A 15,894-nucleotide genomic window follows, 5' to 3' on the forward strand; every position below is an offset into this window, starting at 1 on the left:
TTTTTACTAATTTGGTTAAGTTCATCTGTGTTTTAGTAGTAGCAGCATTAGCGCTCTTTAAATACATTTGCATCTTTTTTTAATTTTTTAAAATTTTTTTAGTTTGATTCAGAAATAATTTAATTGAAATTTCATAATGTTTGTATTTTTGATTAATTATTTGTAATGAACTGTGTTTTTATTGGTCTTGTAAACACAAGCACAATCCCATGATTGATAGAAAGTTCAAAGGTCATGGGAATATTCTTTGAGTGGAAATGAACTCCAATAAATGGTCAGTTTCTTTCTTCCATTCTGACACAATGGGGGGGGGGGAGCTCATCGTATTGACCACTCCAACCCCGCCTCTGAAAGATAAATTTCTTTAGAGCAGACATAAAAATATGGGGGATCTATCTGCTTTTGTACTTCTCAGGATGTGGGCGTTCTCCCGTTCGACAGTCTTTATTTCTTCTACTTAACTGACCGGAAATGAATGACCATTACTACAAAGGGGATCTTTCACGTTATTTTACTGCTTTTTACCACGAACACAATAATTATAAACTTTTCCTGGTAAATGAAGTTCAGTATATAAACACCAAAGATAACAATCTTATTCCCTTAATAGATTTTTAAAAAATAGCCTATTTAAAGAAGTGAGTAAAGTGAAACCCTTAAGTTTGAGTGATATGTTCACCGAATCTTTTCAATTATTTTCGTCAAAAAGCTAAATATAAGAAGCTCAGCCATTGAGATAAAAGAACCAATGTTTAAAGAAGTGAACATCAACTTGTCAACACAGGCACGTGGTCTTTTTAACTCCATCCATTATCTTTTGTTTAGAAATTCTATGAATTTATAAAAAGTTTACATCTGTTACGTCCTATATCTTCATTGTGGAGCTAGAAGAAGATTAGAATAGCAGAAATTAATGAAACAATGTATCTCATTTTTTACCGGAAGGTTGAGGTCAAATTGACTCATGCGTATGCTAACGTTTCGGATTCATTTAACGTTATATTTCTGATGAGGTTATATCTTTATATAAGTGACAGAAATCCAGATTCTTCTCGATGTCTTCTTCCGACTAATAGTAAAAATAATGACAACTCAGATTCGTCACATATTTATGGAATCTTGGAAATCAGAATCAGAACAGAACTCAGAGTTGAATGCTCTGAAAAAATCTGATCAAAAAACATTTCCTGCTCATGAAAAAAAGGTAGTAAATCCTTTTTTAAAATGCATCGTCTTATAATATGAATAAATTGTCTAGAAATTTATGGAAAAAATTCATTTCATTCTGAACGAGAATTGATGTATGTATATAAAAATTTAAGACAAAAGTTACGAAATTTCAAAGTTGTATGTTTAAGTTTTTAATGTGAGAACATGGTGTTGTTTTCGTTAGGGAGGTTTGAAGCCCGAAATCGAGTAGGCAGTGAATATTGAAGCTCGAAATTGCGTAGGCAATGAATAAAGTATAAATGGCAAATGTTTTTCACTCATAATAGTGTAGTTTTCGCTTATTTCGCTCAAACCTTGTACCTTTCATTAGTTTTATGGAAGATACGAGTGAATATCAACGCTATCTAATTTTTATTAATATAATTATTTTCTCTAAATATTACTAGTAATACTACTAATACTAATTATTAATAATAATAATAAATATTACTAATAATACTAGTAACTAATATTGTGTATGCACATAAGTATAAAAATTAAATGAAAGTAATTACTCAACATATGATGCCGTAATGAAATAATTCTTATATTTCGATGATTTTCGTACCTTTATTAGATAATTTATACAGTCATTGAAACTTGTTGCTGAACGTTTGTTACTTTCCCATCAACTACATATGGGGTGATGATTACTTAATGCCCAAAACGTATAAATATGTAAGATTTAATGGAATATGTGATTTCGTAGCTAATTTTTTTAGTTATCTCAAAATAATATTAAGAAGAAACACACACACAAAATATTTTTAATAAATTGTAATTTTTATATTTTCTGAATTTAGGTTTCCGGATTTGATCTTTTCTGCTGTATATGTGTTCCAGATTAATATTACATGTAAACCGTAAAAAATAGGGGGGGGGGAATAAATTCACAAATTTTATTTATTTTTATAAAAATATATTTCGGTGTGGCATCTTTTTTGGCAAAACATTGCCAAAAAGATGCCAAGGCTTAAACCAATCAGAGCACGTCGGTATCCTTTGCCATAGACTTAGTCTGTACAATTTGCGAACTCGCATTTTTTTCATCATCTTTTAATCGCATATATTTTTTTACCTGCTTTTACCAGTATTGCATTATTATTATGTATGATTCTTTGACAGCAGATGCGTTTTTAAAAGATTGACGTAGAACTATGGTATCATAGCTGTTATTTCATCTCAAAATCGGTCGAGCTTCAAAACTTTGCCGGCTAGAAAAATTGAAAATGAAAGTTTAAAAAAAAATTATTATATACATATAGAGAGAGAGAGGAGGGGGGGGGATAGAGACCGATAGAGAAGTCGCGTCATTGTTTCAAACCGGTTTGAATTGGTTAATAACTTAAATTAATTAAGACAAATAATGACTTAAGAAATAATAATGTTCTCACATGATAACTTAACTTTGCGATCGTAGATTTCATTTTAATTATATATTCAAAGAACTTCTAATATAAAATACAGTAGAACCTCACTTAACTAATATAATTTGTTCCTAAATTTTACTCGTAATGCGAAATCTTCGTTAAGTGAAACAACTTTTTCCATAGGAATTCATATTAAATATGACAATGCGTTCCATTCCGAAAAAAATACTCAAACAAATTTATAATAATGTAGTTAATTATTTACAATGCATGCTCTTTTTACAAGAAAATTGTTCAAAGATATTTAATTTTGACTATGCTTGTTCTTGATTTGTTTTTACTTTTGTTTTTGACTTTCAAAATTTTCGAAAATGAAACACTATTCGTTAAATGAATAGTAGCACGCAAAGCTATTGCCTTATCAGGGTGATGCTTATTCCACTAGAAGTTGCTCTGTTGCAACTCTTGTTGCTCTGTTGCATTTATTATTTCTGACCTTCTCTTCAGAAATTCTGCGTTTTTTCACCAGCTCATTCATGTCGTCGCTATCCATCTCTAGCCCCATCACGGTGACCTGGTGGTAAGGTCTCGGCTCGTGAGCCATAGGGTTTCAGGTTCGAGACCCGATTCCACCGAAGAACCGTCCTGTAAGGAGGTCTGTTGCACGTCAAATCCGTCAGGGCCAAACGTCCTCCCGCTGATGTGGTGTGGAAAGGGGAGTGCCAGCTCAGTTGTCGTCCTCGTCATCTGACCGTGGTTCAAAATTACGTCACAAAATAGCCCTAATGTTTCTTTGCAACGGGGCGTTAATATAACTAAACTAAACCAAACCATCTCTAGCACCAAAATCTTGATCGGTGACCAACTGTTTTAAACACCATAGCATTTGTTCAAATCCCTCGGAGTCGCGTTCAACAATGCTATCCGGCCGAAACTTTGTCCATGTAGATATAAGGACTTTCTTCAAAAAATAAATAATTAAAAAAAGACACTCGAAGCAAATTGATACTAACCAATCCGGCGCTTGGCATCATAGTGTCTCCTCGCCAATCGTTCTGCGAAACATCGCTCGCTAAGCGAATTATTTTTTTCCAGCTCATTAGGCGAAGTGTTTGTAAAGCGAGGTTTGATTGTGTATGTGAAATACAGATTCTCATATTCTTTCAACATTTTTTATACACAAAAACATCATTTACTTAAAAAAACAATGTTTTATATGAAAAGAATTGGGTGAAAAAATGAATGCAAAAAAGTTATGGAAAAATGGGCTACATATAGTTTTGGTTCTCTTATTAAAAATATATTTATTAAATACTTAAATATTTCTAATTTAAATTGCATTTATATTTTAATATTTTTCAATTAAATTAAATTGAAAATTTTAGCGACCATTAATCTCCGTGGACTAGCTGGTCGCCAAAGGTTACTATACATAAATAAGATTTGATACACAGTTTTAGTATGTAAAATGTACTTCCGTATCAAATTTTGATTCGAATCTGATCAGATCAATCCTTTGCATTACATTTCCTGCATGTTAATATTATAACTCAGAAAGTAATGATGTAGATAAATGCAATTTGATAGGCAATCAATCATGTTACTAAAATTGTCAAATTTAAGTCGAATTCTGGTTTCAATAGATCGAAAAAGGCGTGTAAAATGCATTCTCAGTTTTTTAAAATTATATTACAAAACACAAAATGCAGGATTATGAAAAACGCAGGAACTCTCATGTGCATGCCTATGAAAATAAAAATCTGCGCACTTGTGTTATTAATGGGCTGCTCCAGCTCCATAATTTTATGCGAAGGGCGAGGGAAGGGATAACACTTTCACTTAAGAACATATGGAAAAGTTTTGGAAAAATCGCTATCTCTGGTTTCAATATAATTATGAAAATCAATTTTTTAAACAAAAGATTAGATAAATCTGATTATTATTGATTAAAAACTGTTAATTTAAAAGTACAATTTTGATGTTTTTATGATAAACGTCTCAAATTCTTCATAACTGTCTTTCGGAAACAATTTTTCTGCGCAAACTTTGTAGACGAAGAAGTAAAAATATGCTGAAAAAAATAGGGGAATCTTTCATTTCCCTTTTATTAACATGGAATTTCAACATGCATTTTGAAAACAAAGACACCGAGATTCTTTCCTAATGTGCTTCTCTTCGACCTCCATCCCATGGGCCGTGGTGGCCTGGTGGTAAGGTTTCGGCTTGTGAGCCGCAGGGTTTCAGGTTCGAGACCCCATTCCACACGAAGAACCGCCGTGTAAGGGGGTCTGTTGCACGATAAATCCGTCAGGGCCAAACGTCCTCCCGCTGGTGTGGTGTGGTGTGGAGAGGGGGATGCAAGCTCAGGTGTCGTCCTCGTCATCTGACCGTGGTTCAAAATTACGAGGTCAGTCCCAAAATAGCACTAGTGTTGCTTTAAACGGACGTTAATATAACTAAACTAAATTAAACTCGACCTCCATCCCTCTAAAGAAATATGTAACTGTTGCAAGCAAATTGTTTTATAGAAGTTTAAATCCTACAGTAATGGATAGATGAAGAATTTATCAACCAGAGTGCAATTTGACCACCACGCGTTCTACCCCTGAAATTCCAAAGACTCATTTTAAATATTTTTTTAATGAAATAACTGGAATCTTTAGAGCAATATTACTTCAATATAGTGATTATGGAAAGAGCACAAACAATCTCTTGAGAAGAAAAATCAGAAATTTTCTGGTAGCAATTAATACCAAGAGTGTAGTCCAGCATCGCGTTTTTCTTTGTGTTTTAAAAATCGGACTAAATATTCTGGGGAACGCTTGGGCAATGAAACTTTTAGGGGATTCCCCTTTCCCACTCTGACTTCTTTTTGGATATTTTTGATTGGCATTAATTTAATATCTAAAGCTCGCGGAAATGGTCTCCTCCAAATCTTTCCCCATACTTTCTAATAAAAGTTTATCTCCCTTCTCAAGAAAGTATGGACCTTAGGTACAGCAGAGACAGCTTTGCATAGCATTGGCGCATAATAGTTACGAAATGTTGGCCTGACGTGAATACAGGATTTTACTGAATTGATCATGTGATCCTTGGCGAGTCTTTTGGCGATTAATTTCTAGCATGCGGCTAATAGCTCCCGGAAAGCGAATTTGTGTTTCAGACGCGTTTTTTCTAACTGGTTGATACCAAATTTGTCCAGAATTAGTACTGAAGTCACAAAATCACATATCAGATTTAATATATTTAAATCATTGATATTTGAGCTATAGCCTGTGAAAGTACAGACTGAAAGATAGCAAACCCTTTGACAGATTTTGTTTAAAATTCTATATAAATCTACATTTTTTGATGATAAATCTGTGCACTAAATTTTATCCGTATAACTCTCTTCTTTTTGTGATTCCCGTTTTAACTTCTAGTCAGACAGCAAACTTTTATTGAACGTATTTTGCTCAAGATTCGATAGAAATCTATAAATCTGGTGTAAAGTTCATGTACCAAATTTCATATGTCTAGCTCAAAACGTTTTTGAATTTTCTTTGTTAAAGCTAGATAGGACATAATATAAAATAAGTTTTTTTGAACACAGGAAGGTCTGAAACATGGAGATTCATCAAAATTTTGTGTTCGAATTTTTTAACGATTGCAGAACATTCTCTCTACTTCGTATACGACAACATAAAAAGAAGTTCTTTAAGAAGTAAATATTATGAAAAATCGAAATAACAGAACTTTTCTATGCGGATCACCTTCAAGGGAATTAGTCTCAATATTTTCAGTATAAAAACCAAATTTAGAAAAAATTCCTAAAAAAAAGGTTGAAAAAAATGCAAACATTTTTAAGTCATTTTGTGAATTTAAGCACAACTCTTGTGTAAACACACATGTAGTCTATTCATTTACCTTCTCAATGCCGTTATTTATGTTTATGATAAATAGAAATAAAAGTTACTACATTATAAAAAAATTTAACAGCTGAAAATGGAACTGCAGCTATTTGATTATAGCAAGGACCAAACTCGCAACGTTTGGGTTCGTAGCCGAGTAACATGACCACTAGACAAAAGTGATCACTCATGTCCAGAGGCTGTTATCTGGCTTTTAAGGTTCACCACAGGACTGCAAACAATATTATTAATAAATGTTTTTCTTTAGTTTTATTCTGGTTATTTAAAGTTTATTGTTTTTTCCTATTTCATTTCTTTTACCATATAGCAGATATTATTTCGGCATATTTTCACGACGATTTTCTTTATTTTTGATTTACTTTACTCTTTGAAAATTTAGATTATAGTGAAGCACTAAAATATCTTGTGACAAAAGATATCTTCCACTGATGCTACAATTTCTGACAGCAAACGCATGGAATATATTTAAATAGTACCTACTTATGACAAATATTATTACATTCTCGTGCACATAGTATAGAGAAATATTAAATCGTCAAAAATCGTGACTCATCGTAATCATTGTAATCATCTTAATCGTAAAAAATTTGAAGTTGAGATCTCGACGAATCTCCACGTTTTAAATTTCCCTGAGTTCGAAAACCATATTTTTGAGAAATGTCTATCCGTCTGACAAAGATAACTCAAAAATGCTTTCAACTAGGCAGAGGAAATTTGATGTACTGTTTTTACATCAAATTTATAGACTTCTATCAAATTTTAAGCAAAAATCAGTTTTAGAGGAAATTTGTCCGGATGTTCGATTATAAGTTAATGACATAATTACAAAACGAAGAGAGCTAGATAGGTGAAATTCAATACACAGATTTAACATCTATGCTGTAGACACCCATGAAATTGTGAGCCAGATTCAACAAAAAGTTGATCGTCTGTCGGTTTGTATTTTCAGAAATATGTAAATTCGATAATTCAAAAATGTAATGACTTAAATATATGAAATTTGGTATATGATTTTTTTATTACATGTATAGATCTGTATCAAATTTTTTATTACGACGACGTGATGATTATATCGACGGAGCAATTGGACTCATAGTTCTACATCTCCGAGACCTAATAGTTAATTTATTTGTACTTAGTTAAGAATTTGATTTGAACCTGGATATTATAATGCCTTTCTGTTGTTTTATCTGCAAGAAAATTAGTGTTAGGGAGAAAAAGAAAAAGGAAAAAAAATAAGATAAAATAAAATAGATTATAGTAATGTAAAATAATATAATGTAAAAAGAGGAGGAAAAAAGAGAGAGGAATACCTGATTATCAGTTTTTCTTTTACTTTGATAGTATTGGCAAGTCTTCATCTTCTTCTATTGTCTGGCGTCGCAAGGGGTGCTGTAGGGTCAATGAGTATGACTTTCTTTATTAGCTCAAATTTTTATTTCAATCAATTTGGAAAAACGCGTCTAAAACACAAATTTGATTTTCATATACTATTAACCGCATGCCAGGATTAATCGCCAAATAACTCGCCAAGTATCACACAAAGAATTCAGTAAAAATACTAAATTCACGCCAAATGTTAATATTTTGTAATTATTGCACACTAGTGCCATGCAAGGCGTTTTCTGTTATAACATCTTTAGTAAGTGAGAAAGTTTAGTATGCGAGAAAGTTTTAAGGAGACAACTCCCGCTAATTTGATAGAAGTATCTTCAGACTTGTTAAAATGCCATTTAATTTAAAATGACAAAAGAAATCTTGAAAACATCCGGGGTCAACTACATAGTTAATCACAATGAATACTCCTTCAGAGTCAAAAAAAAAAAAAAAAATCTAGAATTGAAATTTTAAAAAAAAGGAATTACACTTGAGAAAAAAAAAGAAGGTATAGTCTACGAATTTACAAAGTTTTATAGAAAATCCCTTTTTTATCGCATTGAAAATCAAATACATAAAATTTAATTTCCTTTTCTTCGAAATGTAATTTTTTCAATAATCTCCATTTTCCAAACATGATTTATTTAAAATATCAGCCTAAAACTAGATATACATTTAATTTATAATACAGAAAATAAATATACTGATGAACCATTGTAAAGTTATAAGGCTCTGGGAAAAGATCAAAATTTCGCAAAAATCTATAATTTTTTACTAAAACTTTTGTAAATTGAAAATTGTTTCCTCTTAAATTTTTGCTTCAATCCCTTGTTAATACAACAATGATTATACGTACTGAAGAATATATTCCTCTGGTCATTTGTTTTTGATTCAGACTGTTTGAAAAATTGTCCAATTTGGGGCAGAATATTCTAAAATATTTAAAATAGTAGTAAAATAATAAAATATTTTTGTATGCTAAATTGATTTTTTATGTAAATATCATATGAAAATAGGAAAATATTGCTTCAAATATCGACATTCTTTTAAAAGAAGGGAGAGGTACCGAATATATTCGGATTCCTTAATAATTTATCAACAGTTAATCAAATATTACAATTCAATATTTATGATGAGTGGAACGAATATATGAAGCCTTGTTTCATAATGAACATAAACCTCATTGTCTACGCCTACATTTTGCTAATGGTAAAAACAACCCTGTTCGGGATTTAAATCTGACCTTTGTATCATGAGTATCCTAACATCGTTGGGATGTCGCATTCGATAATGATGCTGAGTGTTGGCGATATTTTTAATTCCGCCAAATATTACAGACTTCGTTTCACGATTATGTATATTAATTCGGATATATCATTTTTACTTCATGATATCATGCAATTTCTAAGTAAAAGAAATGTTTTGGAATCCATTAGAATAAATTCATAAGATATTTATTTGTACTAATTGCAATTATATGATTACACTTAAAGAAGAGTTATAAAATAGGCAACTATCTACGGTTCCAGGAATTTTGTGAATTGTAGGCACTCGAATTCCATGTTCCATGAATCGAATTTTTTCATGACTTGTTTGACCTCGAGATGTTTGGTGGTATTTTCCGGTTTGTTTAATTTGTAATTTGTGAGCTTATTCAATTTAAAATCAAGTATCGTTTAATTTAATTTTCTTCACCATTTTTTAATGAATTTTTTCAAAAAGAAGGATGGTCTGTTGCTTCTTTCGCAGTTCATTGACTGATTTATAATTCAAAAGTCCGGAAAAATTCCGCTTTCAAAAATTTTGATTTTATTGGAAACGTATTATTTTTTTTAAAAATTATTTTGTTTCAAATTATTTTTATTTTAAACCGTTTTATGCTCAGGATATTCTTCTAAAAATAAATAGAATTCGAATTTGTTGCTATTGCAATTTTACACAACGTTTTAAATTAAAAATTCATCAATATCTATTAAATTATTATCCATAAAAAATAATTGGTTTTGAAACTTGAGAAAGAGAATGAAAGGACCCGAAATGTCTAAGAATGTTCGGTAGTTTAATCCGGTCCTGGTCACACTTCAATGATAAATAATAAAAAAAATGTAACTTTTTCCCCGATATTTAAAGGTTAAAATCTTTTATTTTCAATTATCTATTTAATGTATATCTACAGAAATATATATATATTTTAGAGATATTTGGAATTCCTTCAACTATTTGCGATTAATGCTTATCGCAATTTAAACTGTAAAACAAATTTGGAAAAAGATAGCGTCATGTATTGGTTAATCAATATTTATCTATTTTATAACAGAAAGCAAAATATCATTCCATTTAAATTACAAACAGACATTAAAATATCATATTTTTCACCACTAGATGGCAGCACAACAGAAACCTTTCTGTCCGAAAAGTAAGAAAGAAACGAACATTTTTATTCATAGAATTTGTCTTAAAAGTCCAAGCAAATCTATATAAAAAGTCACCATAAAGAAAGGAAATAATAAATGTCTTCTTTTATTGCAGTTAATATGTTGCAATGCAATATTCATCACTCAACTTTTCACACGAAATGTATAAAAACAAAAAAATCTTTTTAGATAAATCCCTGTAGGTATATCCCTCGAATGAGTTCATAAATGGCAAATGTTATAGCAAAGAAAGCTTCATTTTGCTATAACTTCTTTTATACTGAAGACAGAAAAATAAGTTAAATTAGCCTCATTAACACGAACAATTTTCGACGAATTTTTTTAATAGTTGCAATTGCTGCGAAGTCAAGAGCTAAAAAGTGATAAAAGTTTCTTACATCAACAATTTATGTTGCCATTTTTGAAATGAAATGAAATATAATATAATAAAATATCAAAATTCGAAATTATTTAAATGCACTTGGATTAAAGATTAAAAGAATATAACTAATTAAATAAAAGAAAATTTAATGGCAACAATATGTAAAAACGATCAGCTTAAAAATTTCCAGAAGCTGCGTGTTTTATAGTACTTTATATATGTATTTTTTAAATGATCAATTCCAGAGCTTTTATTAATTTGGTTTTTCTTTGATTTGATGTTGCCTTATCACTGAGAGTATACTATTTAAAAAAATATTGTAATAATAACAGACAGCCATTATGGCCAAGTATGGATAGTTTTACTGATCGACTAATAGCAATTAATCGGAAAAGATATCATATTAGTCCATTGACTATGTTCGCCCCTGACATGCGGTTAAGCTTTAAGTTTGCCAATGACATGTCAGTTAATAATAAATACGATAGTGCCAAGGAATATTTTCAAAAAACTGGTGATAAATTTAATTTTTCTCCAATTAATAATTATAATAGAAATAATTAAATGATAACAAAAAGATCTTATTTCCAATATTAATTAAGAAAAGCAGACGATTTTTTCCTTTCAAATAAATGAAAAATCAAACGATTAATTCAAACTTTCTATCATAAAAAGTTACTGTTTTCATTTAATTGAAAGAAGAATATTTGCAAAAGATAGTTAATCTCGTCAATTATGTTTAAAATGCAGAGATAAACTTTCAGTTTTTGCCGCCTAATACAATCGCTTTGTACTTGCAAAAAATTTCAAAAGATTTTAAATAATATAAACTTTGTATTAGATTTGTCTATTATTTTTAAACTATTTGTACTTCGATATTATTTATTTTGTAATGAATATTAAATTGTTCGATAGCAGTATAAACATTACCTATTGTTACTTCAACATGTAACATTTCATCTTTACTTTATCGAATACGAAATATAGAGAAATAATCATCAAAATATTCAAATTTGAAATTTTCATGGAATTCTTAGTTCAGACACCCTGAATCCAATAAAACATATTTTTGGTATGTGTGACACAGATAACGCAAAAGCGTTTTGAGATAGACATATGAAACTTCATATACAGTCTTTTCACCAAATTTGTAGATTTTTATCAAATGTTGTGCAAAATTAGTAATATTAAAATTAATGTTAATTTTGAACTACTTGGTTGAAGTAACTTAAGCATCTCCTATATAATAATCCATCTCTGAGTTTACAAAACTTCATCTTATTGAAAGTTTATTCCATTTCTTTCCCTGTTTCAACAAAGTATTCATTTACCACATTTGTTTGATTTCCATACTATTTTTTCTTCTACCTGCAAATCGAACTGTTTTCTCACAGAAGTATAATATTTCTTTACTAGATTTTCTCTTGCTTTTTTTCTTTCTCGTATAAGAAATATGCTAAATGTATTGTAATTGCAAAAAAAAAAAAAAAAAAAAAATCAAACTTGAGATTTTGTTGGAACTCCATGTTTCAAACCTCCCTAAGTTTGGAAGACATGTTTTTGAAATTATGCCTTCTGTAATGCATTAAGCTAAGAGAATGAATGTTCATATACAAACAGCGTGAAATGCAGACAGACATAATTCAGATTTATTTATTTATATTTTTTGTCTGAGGGAGGTAATTAGAAAATCTCATCTCATCGTCGAATATTTTGGCAATTCCAATATCTTTGCATACTTCGAATGCGAAAAAGTAAATCAACGGGAGTGCTCACTCCGAAACTTTCTCAAGTATTCTTTAAAAAAAGATGTTACCCACCCACCCCTTCCTTGTGGATTTTGGATGAAGTCGCAGGCGTTAAGAGTACGCAGATTTTTATTTTCAGAATTCAATAAATGAGAATTTTGTGCTTCTTAAAGGGAAGAGGGAAAAAAACGAATATGCATTCTGGATACCTATTTTTTGACCGATTGGAACAAAACTCTGACACAGAATTACAATTTTAGTAATATCACATATCAAATTTTAGTTATGTTATCGCAATTTCCAGTTATTGCACTTAGAAGCATACAAAAGCACAGATCGGCAAACATTCAATTCTTTGGCCAATTTAGTTCATAATTCGGTAAGAATGTACATTTTAGATACTAAATTCGAGTATAAAATTTCCTTTGTCTAAATCGTTGTTTTTCTGAGTTATGTTGTTAACATGCATATAGAAGAACAGACTGACAGACGGTCAATCTCTTGACGGATGTGATTCTAAATTTGATACAGATTTACATTTTCGATGTTATTGATTTAGTTCCTTGCATTTTTGTAGTCATCGTGTCCACTTGCGCTCAGACAGTCAACAAGAGTTCCTATGAATATATGTTCAAAATTTGATAGAAATTTAAAATTTTGGTTTAAAAACCTACACTAAATTTCATGTGTCTAGCTCAAACCGCTTTTGAGTTATTATGTTCACAGACAGACATTATTACAAAAACATGTTTTCCGGACTCAGGATGGTTCAAAATGCAGAGGTTCGAAGAGATCCCGAGTTCGAATTTTTCGAAGATTATAATGCATTCTCTTTCGTATAGGGTAATTCAAAAACCTTATTAGTAGATTTAGCATGATGTTTCCTCTAGTCTAACATCCCTTTGGTTGCTCATCCTCTGAGTAATAATTTTTCTCCCTTTTTTTAATATCTTTCAAAAATAAGATTCTTCAGTTGCAGTTATTGCTTCGGTGAAATCTGCGCTGCTTATGTGGATTGCATAATATCGCGTTACATAATCTTTTTAATGATGAAAACATTTTCCGTCGCAGCTGCTCTTTGGAAATTATACAAACGTAAATTTATGGATTACAAAATATCGTTACATAATCTATGTCAACGATTCAAGACATCTCACAAGGCAAATCAAGCTACGAGTAGTAAGCAAAACACTTTTTATTTTGTTGCATAGTAAATAATGAAGTGGTTAACCTTGAGGCAGGGAGTAAATTGATCTTTAACAAAATAGATTTTTCTCTTATTCTATGTTTCTTTTGATAAATTGAAATATAGAAATAATTATTTTGCAAGACAATGATTTTATTATCCAGAAAAGGATTAAACATTCCAAGTTTTTTAAATATGAAAATGGAGAGTTTTGAAATGTTTAAAAAAATCTGAAGCAATGTTTTGATTCACAAATGAAAAGAAAAAAAAAATTAATTTGAAAGTTTGAATGAAACAGTTACTTTTATTTCTTTCGCAGATATTTGATTTTAAAACAATCCAACTAATAAATTGAAAACTGCGAACCCAAGTATCTGATCTAAAGGGTTACTGTTACTAAATATGCTGAATTTAAATTTAAATTTGAATCTATATGCATTACCTTTAAGCTATCAGTGCATTTTAAAGTGAAATATAAATATACAGGATGTCCTGAAATAAACTAACGATTTTCAAAAATGTATAACACGAAAAACGCCATCTATCGATAATTTTTTGAACTGAAACCAAAAACAGTGGGAAGGAAAATTTATGCCCTGTCACACATGAATTTGCTGCAAGATTTTTTTTTTTTTAACCTTAACCGTTTTTACGTTATGCCTTTTTGAAAATTGTTAATCTATTTCGGTACATCATGTATATTATATATATATATATATATATATATATATATATATATATATATATATATATATATATATATATATTATTATGTATGTATGTATGTATATATATATATATATACATACATAAAATATACCATTGTTCAGAATTAAAATTATTTTAGTATAATATTTTTAATGCAAAAATTGTTTATATAAAATACTAGCCGCCTTTGGCGACCAGCCGGTTCGCCAATCTTACTGTTTGTTAAAATTTTAATAATTAAATATTTTATGCAATTCCTACTTTAATAGCTTCTTCATCAAAATATTTTAAAACTTCAAATTTTGATAGTCATATAATTCTCTCATAATATTATAAACGCCTTCAGTCGTAACGTAATATGTATCTCTCTAATTTTCTGTTAGTTCCCGTAGAATTTGTACTATAGATTAAAGTGGAAAGGATTAATCTGCAATTAAAATAATAATATTTTTTACTGAAACAAAGTATTTTTTTGTAATATGATTACTGAAAACAGTCACTGAGCGTTTAAACTTTATGGGCACTAAAGAATATCTTTCCTAATTTATGTAATATTTCAAGAATTTGTCAACAAAATATTCTCAGATTCATTATGACCAGAACGATTAATTAACAATGTTTAATTTTAAATGCATCAAACACTGAGAAAATAAAACGAATCGTTTAAAATAATCGGTTGAAAACAGGTTAAAAAAAACTAAAAAAACGATGTACTTAAAACTATAAGCGTATACAAAAAATATATAACTAACATAAATACAATTTAATTACAAAAACATGCAACTAACCTAAAAATAATTTAAATCATCCGTTGATAATGGTTATCATGTTAACAATCAGAACACAATGCGCATGCGTGAATTTTCACCGCCAGTTACGGTAACGCAAATGCATGAGTTTTTCTACGCCAGTTGGGGTGACGCTACGCAGATTAGAAATTTTTAATTTCCTTTATTCTGTTTTATTTTAATTCAAAAGTAGAATTGTTTCAAATAATCAGCCAAAAAATCTTAAGCCTAGCCTCATGACTGTTGAGAAAAAAAACTGAATCCGTACTCATTTGGCGTGGGGAAAATGAAAAGATTTTTTTGGCGGGAAAGTTAGTTTTTAATTAATAATTAAAATTCTAATTAAAAATTCAAATAAAGGGCTATCCTATCTTTTAAGTTAGATCAAACTGCACACGGTATGCAAATTTGATTAAAATCGGTTAAGTAGTTTAGGAGTCCATCGCGGACAAACAACGTGACACGTAATTTATATATATTAAGATTATATACGAAATCATTTATTGTCTAAAATTTTTATCGGTTGCTTTTACTTAAAATCAGAATATCAATTGAACAAAAAAAAAAAAAATTTTTTTTTTTCAAAAATTACTAATATTTATTATATTAGCTAGCAAATTTTGTTCAGAAATGCTGAAAAATAAGAAAGATTAAGGGCAAGCTTTAAGCATGCTTAACTCAATACTTTAAGACAAATTCAAGCATATGCAAAAGACATATTAAAATGAGAAATTAAAAAAAATAGTAGTAAAACAATTCAAAACTTATAAAAAAGACAAAATTGTTACTAATTTCTAATTA

This window comes from Argiope bruennichi, chromosome 8 (genome assembly GCF_947563725.1).
Source record: "Argiope bruennichi chromosome 8, qqArgBrue1.1, whole genome shotgun sequence".
Lineage (NCBI taxonomy): Eukaryota > Metazoa > Arthropoda > Arachnida > Araneae > Araneidae > Argiope > Argiope bruennichi.